Here is a 12,579-nt window from a genome sequence, read left to right as displayed (position 1 = left end):
AAATATCTACACCGCTCTCTATATAAACATGGAAATAACTACACCGCTATCTGTATATACATGGAAACATCTACACCGCCATCTACATATCCATAGAAATATCTGCGCCAGCATCTGTATAAACATGGAAATATCAACACGGTCATCTGTGTATAGAGGGAAATATCAACACCACCATCTGTACAAACATGGAAATATCTGCACCGCTATCTGTATAAAGATGGAAATATCGACACCGTGGTCTGTATAAACATGGAAATATCTACACCGCTATCTGTATGAACATGGAAATATCTACACCGCCATCTCTATAAACATGGAAATATCTACACCACCATCTGTATAAACATGGAAATATCTACACCGCTATCTGTATAAACCTGGAAATATCTACACCGCTATCTGTATAAACATGGTAATATCTACACCACCATCTATATAAACATGGAAATATCTACACCGCCATCTGTATAAACATGGAAATATCTACAATACCATCTGTAGAAAGATGGAAATATCTACACCGCAATCTGTGTAAACATGGAAATATCTACACCAATATCTGTAAAAACATGTAAATATCTACACCGCTATCTGTATAAACATGGAAATATGTACAACGCGATCTGCATAAACATGGAAATATCTACACAGCGATCTGTATAAACATGGAAATATCTACAACGCTATCTGTAGAAACATGGAAATATCTACACCGCGATCTGCATAAACATGGAAATATCTACACCGTTATCTGTAGAAACATGGACATATCTGCACAGCTATCTCTATAAACATGGAAATATCTACACGGCCATCTGTATAAACATGAAAATACCTACAAGTCATCTGTATAAACATGGAAATATCTACACAGCCATCTGTATAAACATGGAAATATCTACACAGCCATGTGTACATACATGCAAATATCTACACCGCTCTCTATATAAACATGGAAATAACTACACCGCTATCTGTATATACATGGAAATATCTACACCGCCATCTACATATCCATAGAAATATCTGCGCCACCATCTGTATAAATATGGAAATATCTACACGGTCATCTGTGTATAGATGGAAATATCAACACCGCCATCTGTACAAACATGGAAATATCTGCACCTCTATCTGTATAAACCTAGAAATATCTACACCAATATCTGTAAAAACATGGAAATATCTACACCGCTATCTGTATAAACATGGAAATATCTACACCGCGATCTGCATAAAAATGGAAAGATCTACACCACGATCTGTATAAACATGGAAATATCTACACCGCTATCTCTAGAAACATGGAAATATCTACACCGCGATCTGCATAAACATGGAAATATCTACACCGCGATCTGTATAAACATGGAAATATCTACACCGCTATCTGTAGAAATATGGAAATATCTACACAGCTATCTCTATAAACATGGAAATATCTGCACCGCCATCTGTATAAACATGGAAATACCTACAGGTCATCTGTATAAACATGGAAATATCTACACAGCCATCGGTATAAACATGGAAATATCTACACAGCCATCTGTATATACATGGAAATATCTACACCGCTATCTGTATAAACATGGAAATAACCACACCGCTATTTGTAGAAACAAGGAAATATCTACACCGTGATCTCTATAAACATGGAAATATCTACACTGCTATTTGTATAAACAAGGAAATATCTACACCGCTATCTGTATAAACATGGAAATAACTACACCGCTATTTGCATAAACAAGGAAATATCTACACCGTGATCTGCATAAACATGGAAATATCTACAACGCCATCTCTATAAACATGGAAATATCTAAACCCCTATCTGTATAAACGTGGAAATATCCACACCGCTCTCTATATACATGGAAATAACTACACCACGATCAGCATAAACGTGGAAATTTCTACACCGCTATCTCTATAAACATGGAAATATCTCCACTGCTATCTCTATAAATATCGAAATATCTACACCGCCATCTGTATAAACATGGAAATACTGACAAAGTTATCTCTATAAACATGGAAATAACTACACCGCCATCTGTATAAACATGGAAATATCTACACAGCCATGTGTACATATATGGAAATATCTACACCGCTCTCTATATAAACATGGAAATAACTACACCGCTATCTGTATATACATGGAAATATCTACACCGCCATCTACATATCCATAGAAATATCTGCGCCGCCATCTGTATAAACATGGAAATATCTACACGGTCATCTGTGTATAGATGGAAATATCAACACCGCCATCTATACAAACATGGAAATGTCTGCACCGCTATCTGTACAAACATGGAAATATCTACACCGTGGTCTGTATAAACATGGAAATATCTACACCGCTATCTGTATAAACATGGAAATATATACACCGCTATCTCTATAAACATGCAAATATCTACACCGTGATCTGTATAAACATGGAAATATTTACAACGATATCTGTATAAACATGGAAATATCTACACCGCCATCTCTATAAACATGGAAATATCTACACCGCCAACTGTATAAACATGGAAATATCTACACCGCTATGTGTATAAACCTGGAAATATCTACACCGCTATCTTTATAAACATGGTAATATCTACACGACCATCTATATAAACATCGAAATATCTACACCGCCATCTGTATAAACATGGAAATATCTACAATGCCATCTGTAGAAAGATCGAAATATCTACACCACAATCTGTGTAAACATAGAAATATCTACATCAATATCTGTAAAAACATGGAAATATCTACACCGCTATCTGTATAAACATGGAAATATCTACACCGCGATCTGCATAAACATGGAAATATCTACACCGCAATCTGTGTAAACATGGAAATGTCTACACCAACGTCTGTAAAAACATGGAAGTATCTACACCGCTATCTGTATGAACATGGAAATATCTACACCACGATCTGCATAAACATGGAAATATCTACACCACGATCTGTATAAACATGGAAATATCTACACCGCTATCTGTAGAAACATGGAAATATCTACACCGCGATCTGCATAAACATGGAAATATCTACACCGCGATCTGCATAAACATGGAAATATCTACACCGCTATCTGTAGAAACATGGAAATATCTACACAGCTATCTCTATAAACATGGAAATATCTACACCGCCATCTGTATAAACATGGAAATACCTACAAGTCATCTGTATAAACATGGAAATATCTACACAGCCATCTGTATAAACATGGAAATATCTACACAGCCATCTGTATATACATGGAAATATCTACACCGCTATCTGTATAAACATGGAAATAACTACACCGCTATTTGTATAAACAAGGAAATATCTACACCGTGATCTGTATAAACATGGAAATATCTACACTGCTATTTGTATAAACAAGGAAATATCTACACCGCTATCTGTATAAACATGGAAATAACTACACCGCTATTTGCATAAACAAGGAAATATCTACACCGTGATCTGTATAAACATGGAAATATGTACAACGCCATCTCTATAAACATGGAAATATCTTCACCCCTATCTGTATAAACATGGAAATATCCACACCGCTATCTGTAGAAACATGGAAATATCTACACCGCGATCCGCATAAACTTGGAAATATCTACACCGCGATCTGTATAAACATGGAAATATCTACACCGCTATCTGTAGAAACATGGAAATATCTATACAGCTATCTCTATAAACATGGACATATCTACACCGCCATCTGTATAAACATGGAAATACCTACAAGTCATCTGTATAAACATGGAAATATCTACACAGCCATCTGTATATACATGGAAATATCTACACCGCTATCTGTATAAACATGGAAATAACTAGACCGCTATTTGTAGAAACAAGGAAATATCTACACCGTGATCTGTATAAACATGGAAATATCTACACTGCTATTTGTATAAACAAGGAAATATCTACACCGCTATCTGCATAAACATGGAAATAACTACTGCTATTTGCATAAACAAGGAAATATCTACACCGTGATCTGTATAAACATGGAAATATCTACACTGCTATTTGTATAAACAAGGAAATATCTACACCGCTATCTGTATAAACATGGAAATAACTACACCGCTATTTGCATAAACTAGGAAATATCTACACCGTGATCTGTATAAACATGGAAATATCTACAACGCCATCTCTATAAACATGGAAATATCTACATCCCTATCTGTATAAACATGGAAATATCCACACCGCTATCTCTATAAACCTGGAAATAACTACACCGCGATCAGTATAAACGTGGAAATATCTACACTGCTATCTCTATAAACATGGAAATATCTCCACTACTATCTCTATGAACATCGAAATATCTACACCGCCATCTGTATAAACCTGGAAATACTGACAAAGTTATCTGTATAAACATCGAAATATCTACACCGCCATCTGTATAAACATGGAAATATCTACACAGCCATGTGTACATATGTGGAAATATCTACACCGCTCTCTATATAAACATGGAAATAACTACACCGCTATCTGTATATACATGGAAATATCTACACCGCCATCTACATATCCATAGAAATATCTGCGCCGCCATCTGTATAAACATGGAAATATCTACACAGTCATCTGTGTATAGATAGAAATATCAACACCACCATCTGTACAAACATGGAAATATCTGCACCGCTATCTGTATAAACATGGAAATATCTACACCGTGGTCTCTAAAAACATGGAAATATCTACACCGCTGTCTGTATAAACATGGAAATATATACACCGCTATCTCTATAAACATGGAAATATCTACACCGTGATCTGTGTAAACATGGAAATAAATACAACGACATCTGTATGAACATGGAAATATGTACACCGCCATCTCTATAAACATGGAAATATCTAAACCGCCATCTGTATAAACATGGAAATATCTACAATGCAATCTGTAGAAAGATGGAAATATCTACACGGCAATCTGTGTAAACATGGAAATATCTACAGCAATATCTGTAAAAACATGGAAATATCTACACCGCTATCTGTATAAACATGGAAATATCTACACCGCGATCTGCATAAACATGGAAATATCTACACCGCGATCTGCATAAACATGGAAATATCTACACCGCTATCTGTAGAAACATGGAAATATCTACACCGCGATCTGTATAAACATGGAAATATCTACACCGCGATCTGTATAAACATGGAAGTATCTACACCGCTATCTGTAGAAACATGGAAATATCTACACAGCTATGTCTATAAACATGGAAATATCTACACCGCCATCTGTATAAACATGGAAATACCTACAAGTTATCTGTATAAACATGGAAATATCTACACAGCCATCTGTATAAACATGGAAATATCTACACAGCCATCTGTATATACATGGAAATATCTAGACCGCTATCTGTATAAACATGGAAATAACTACACCGCTATTTGCATAAACAAGGAAATATCTACACCGTGATCTGTATAAACATGGAAATATCTACAACGCCATCTCTCTAAACATGGAAATATCTACACCCCTATCTGTATAAACATGGAAATATCCACACCGCTATCTCTAAAAACATGGAAATAACTACACCGTGATCAGTAGTAACGTGGAAATATCTACACCGCTATCTCAATAAACATGGAAATATCTCCACTGCTATCTCTATAAACATCGAAATATCTACACCGCCATCTGTATAAACATGGAAATACTTACAAAGTTATCTGTATAAACATGGAAATATCTACACCGCCATCTGTATAAACATGGAAATATCTACACAGCCATGTGTACATATATGGAAATATCTACACCGCTCTCTATATAAACATGGAAATAACTACACCGATATCTGTATATACATGTAAATATCTACACCGCCATCTACATATCAATAGAAATATCTGCGCCGCCATCTGTATAAACATGGAAATATCTACACGGTCATCTGTGTATAGATGGAAATATCAACACCGCCATCTGTACAAACATGGAAATATCTTCACCGCTATCTGTATAAACATGGAAATATCTACACCGTGGTCTCTAAAAACATGGAAATATCTACACCGCTACCTGTATAAACATGGAAATACATACATCGATATCTGTATAAACATGGATATACCTACACCGTGATCTGTATAAACATGGAAATATTTACAACGATATCTGTATAAACAAGGAAATATCTACACCGCCATCTCTATATACATGGAAATATCTACACCGCCATCTGTATAAACATGGAAATACCTACACCGCTATCTCTATAAACCTGGAAATATCTACACTGCTATCTGTATAAACATGGTAATGTCTACACCACCATCTATATAAACATGGAAATATCTACACCGCCATCTGTATAAACATGGAAATATCTACAATGCCATCTGCAGAAAGATGGAAATATCTACACCGCAATCTGTGTAAACATGGAAATACCTACACCAATATCTGTAAAAACATGGAAATATCTACACCGCTATCTGTATAAACATGGAAATATCTATATCGCGATCTGCAGAAACATGGAAATATCTACACCGCGATCTGTATAAACATGGAAATATCTACACCGCTATCTGTAGAAACATGGAAATATCTACACCGCGATCTGAATAAACATGGAAATATCTACACCGCGATCTGTATAAACATGGAAATATCTACACCGCTATCTGTAGAAACATGGAAATATCTACACAGCTATCTCTATAAACATGGAAATATCTACACCGCCATCTGTATAAACATGGAAATACCTACAAGTCATCTGTATAAACATGGAAGTATCTACACAGCCATCTGTAAACATGGAAATATCTACACAGCCATCTGTATATACATGGAAATATCTACACCGCTATCTGTATAAACATGGAAATAACTACACTGCTATTTGTATAAACAAGGAAATATCTACACTGTGATCTGTATATACATGGAAATATCTACACTGCTATTTGTATAAACAAGGAAATATCTACACCGCTATCTGCATAAACATGGAAATAACTACACTGCTTTTTGCATAAACAAGGAAATATCTACACCGTGATCTGTATAAACATGGAAATATCTACAACGCCATCTCTATAAACATGGAAATATCTACACCCCTATCTGTATAAACATGGAAATATCCACACCGCTATCTCTAGAAACATGGAAATAACTACACCGCGATCAGTATAAACGTGGAAATATCTACACCTCGATCTGTATAAACATGGAAATATCTACACCGCTATCTGTAGAAACATGGAAATATCTACACCGCGATCTTCATAAACATGGAAATATCTACACCGCGATCTGTATAAATATGGAAATATCTACACCGCTATCTTTAGAAACATGGAAATATCTACAGAGCTATCTCTATAAACATGGACATATCTACACCACCATCTGTATAAACATGGAAATACCTACAAGTCATCTGTATAAACATGGAAATATCTACACAGCCATCTGTGTAAACATGGAAATATCTACACAGCCATCTGTATATACATGGAAATATCTACACCGCTATCTGTATAAACATGGAAATAACTAGACCGCTATTTGTAGAAACAAGGAAATATCTACACCGTGATCTGTATAAACATGGAAATATCTACACTGCTATTTGTATAAACAAGGAAATATCTACACCGCTATCTGTATAAACTTGGAAATATCTACACTGCTATTTGCATAAACAAGGAAATATCTACACCGTGATCTGTATAAACATGGAAATATCTACACTGCTATTTGTATAAACAAGGAAATATCTACACCGCTATCTGTATAAACTTGGAAATAACTACACCGCTATTTGCATAAACTAGGAAATATCTACACCGTGGTCTGTATAAACATGGAAATATCTACAACGCCATCTCTATAAACATGGAAATATCTACACCCCTATCTGTATAAACATGGAAATATCCACACCGCTATCTCTATAAACCTGGAAATAACTACACCGCGATCAGTATAAACGTGGAAATATCTACACTGCTATTTCTATAAACATGGGAATATCTCCACTACTATCTCTATAAACATCGAAATATCTACACCGCCATCTGTATAAACCTGGAAATACTGACAAATTTATCTGTATAAACATGGAAATATCTACACCGCCATCTGTATAAACATGGAAATATCTACACAGCCATGTGTACATATGTGGAAATATCTACACCGCTCTCTATATACACATGGAAATAACTACACCGATATCTGTATATACATGGAAATATCTACACCGCCATCTACATATCCATAGAAATATCTGCGCCGCCATCTGTATAAACATGGAAATATCTACACGGTCATCTGTGTATAGATAGAAATATCAACACCACCATCTGTACAAACATGGAAATATCTGCACCGCTTATCTGTACAAACATGGAAATATCTACGCCGTGGTCTCTAAAAACATGGAAATATCTACACCGCTGTCTGTATAAACATGGAAATATATACACCGCTATCTCTACAAACATGGAAATATCTACACCGTGATCTGTATAAACATGCAAATATTTACAACGATATCTGTATGAACATGGAAATATCTACACCGCCATCTCTATAAACATGGAAATATCTACACCGCCATCTGTATGAACATGGAAATATCTACACCGCTATCTGTATAAACCTGGAAATGTCTACACCGCTATCTGTATAAACATGGTAATATCTACACCACCATCTATATAAACATGGAAATATCTACACCGCCATCTGTATAAACATGGAAATATCTACAATGACATCTGTAGAAAGATGGAAATATCTACACCGCAATCTGTGTAAACATGGAAATATCTACACCAATATCTGTAAAAACATGGAAATACCTACACCGCTATCTGTACAAACATGGAAATATCTACACCGCGATCTGCATAAATATGGAAATATCTACACCGCGATCTGTATAAACATGGAAATATCTACACCGCTATCTGTAGAAACATGGAAATATCTGCATCGCGATCTGCATAAACATGGAAATATCTACACCGCGATCTGTATAAACATGGAAATATCTACACCGCTATCTGTAGAAACATGGAAATATCTACACAGCTATCTCTATAAACATGGACATATCTACACCGCCATCTGTATAAACATGGAAATACCTACAAGTCATCTGTATAAACATGGAAATATCTACACAGCCATCTGTGTAAACATGGAAATATCTACACAGCCATCTGTATATACATGTTAATATCTACACCGCTATCTGTATAAACATGGAAATAACTAGACCGCTATTTGTAGAAACAAGGAAATATCTACACCGTGATCTGTATAAACATGGAAATATCTACACTGCTATTTGTATAAACAAGGAAATATCTACACCGCTATCTGTATAAACTTGGAAATAACTATCTGCTATTTGCATAAAGAAGGAAATATCTACACCGTGATCTGTATAAACATGGAAATAACTACACCGCTATTTGCATAAACTAGGAAATATCTACACCGTGGTCTGTATAAACATGGAAATATCTACAACGCCATCTCTATAAACATGGAAATATCTACACCCCTATCTGTATAAACATGGAAATATCCACACCGCTATCTCTATAAACCTGGAAATAACTACACCGCGATCAGTATAAACGTGAAAATATCTACACTGCTATCTCTATAAACATGGAAATATCTCCACTACTATCTCTATAAACATCGAAATATCCACACTGCCATCTGTATAAACCTGGAAATACTGACAAAGTTATCTGTATAAACATGGAAATATCTACACCGCCATCTGTATAAACATGGAAATATCTACACAGCCATGTGTACATATGTGGAAATATCTACACCGCTCTCTATATAAACATGGAAATAACTACACCGCTATCTGTATATACATGGAAATATCTACACCGCCATCTACATATCCATAGAAATATCTGCGCCACCATCTGTATAAACATGGAAATATCTACACGGTCATCTGTGTATAGATAGAAATATCAACACCACCATCTGTACAAACATGGAAATATCTGCACCGCTAACTGTATGAACATGGAAATATCTACACCGTGGTCTCTAAAAACATGGAAATATCTACACTGCTGTCTGTATAAACATGGAAATATATACACCGCTATCTCTATAAACATGGAAATAACTACACCGTGATCTGTATAAACATGGAAATATTTACAACGATATCTGTATGAACATGGAAATATCTACACCGCCATCTCAATAAACATGGAAATATCTACACCGCCATCTGTATAAACATGGAAATATCTACACCGCTATCTGTATAATCCTGGAAATATCTACACCGCAATCTGTATAAACATGATAATATCTACACGACCATCTATATAAACATTGAAATACCTACACCACCATCTGTATAAACATGGAAATATCTACAATGCCAGCTTTAGAAAGATGGAAATATCTACACCGCAATCTGTGTAAACATGGAAATATCTACACCAATATCTGTAAAAACATGGAAATATCTACACCGCTATCTGTAGAAACATGGAAATATCTACACCGCGATCTGCATAAACATGGAAATATCTACACCACGATCTGTATAAACATGGAAATATCTACACCGCTATCTGTAGAAACATGGAAATATCTACACCGCGATCTGCATAAACATGGAAATATCTACACCGCGATCTGCATAAACATGGAAATATCTACACTGCTATCTGAAGAAACATGGAAATATCTACACAGCTATCTCTATAAACATGGAAATATCTACACCGCCATCTGTATAAACATGGAAATACCTAGAAGTCATATGTATAAACATGGAAATATCTACACAGCCATCTGTATAAACATGGAAATATCTACACAGCCATCTGTATATACATGGAAATATCTACACCGTTATCTGTATAAACATGGAAATAACTAGACCGCTATATGTAGAAACAAGGAAATATCTACTCCGTGATCTGTATAAACATGGAAATATCTACACTGCTATTTGTATAAACAAGGAAATATCTACACCGCTATCTGTATAAACATGGAAATAACTACACCGATATTTGCATAAACAAGGAAATATCTACACCGTGATCTGTATAAACATGGAAATATCTACAACGCCATCTCTATAAAAATGGAAATATCTAAACCCCTATCTGTATAAACATGGAAATATCCACACCGCTCTCTATAAACATGGAAATAACTACACTGCGATCAGCATAAACGTGGAAATATCTACACCGCTATCTCTATAAACATGGAAATATCTCCACTGCTATCTCTATAAACATCGAAATAACTACACCGCCATCTGTATAAACATGGAAATACTGACAAAGTTATCTGTATAAACATGGAAATATCTACACCGCCCTCTGTATAAACATGGAAATATCTACACAGCCATGTGTACATATATGGAAGTATCTACACAGCTCTCTATATAAACATGGAAATAACTACACCGCTATCTGTATATACATGGAAATATCTACACCGCCATCTACATATCCATAGAAATATCTGCGCCGCCATCTGTATAAACATGGAAATATCTACACGGTCATCTGTGTATAGATGGAAATATCTACACCGCCATCTGTACAAACATGGAAATATCTGCACCGCTATCTGTATAAACATGGAAATACCCACACCGTGGTCTGTATAAACATGGAAATATCTACACCGCTATCTGCATAAACATGGAAATATATACACTGCTATCTCTATAAACATGGAATTATCTACACCATGATCTGTATAAACATGGAAATATTTACACCGATATCTGTATAAACATGGAAATATCTACACCACCATCTCTATAAACATGGAAATATCTACACCGCCATCTGTATAAACATGGAAATATCTACACCGCTATCTGTATAAACTTGGAAATATCTACACCGCTATCTGTATAAACATGGTAATATCTACACCTCCATCTATATAAACATGGAAATATCTACACCGCAATCTGTATAAACATGGAAATATCTACAATGCCATCTGTAGAAAGATGGAAATATCTACACCGCAATCTGTGTAAACATGGAAATATCTACACCAATATCTGTAAAAACATTTAAATATCTACACCGCTATCTGTATAAACATGGAAATACTTACACCGCTATCTGTATAAACTTGGAAATACCTACACCGCTATCTGTATAAACATGGTAATATCTACACCACCATCTATATAAACATGGAAATATCTACACCGACATCTGTATAAACATGGAAATATCTACAATGCCATCTGTAGAAAGATGGAAATATCTACACCGCTATCTGTATAAACATGGAAATATATACACCGCTATCTCTATAAACATGGAATTATCTACACCGTGATCTGTATAAACATGGAATTATCTACACCGTGATCTGTATAAACATGGAATTATCTACACCGTGATCTGTATAAACATGGAAATATTTACACCGATATCTGTACAAACATGGAAATATCTACACCGCCATCT

Source organism: Pan troglodytes, chromosome 21 (genome assembly GCF_028858775.2).
Source record: "Pan troglodytes isolate AG18354 chromosome 21, NHGRI_mPanTro3-v2.0_pri, whole genome shotgun sequence".
Taxonomy (NCBI): Eukaryota; Metazoa; Chordata; class Mammalia; order Primates; family Hominidae; genus Pan; species Pan troglodytes.
The sequence above is the reverse complement of the archived record's forward strand: the minus strand, read 5'-3'. Positions refer to the sequence as shown.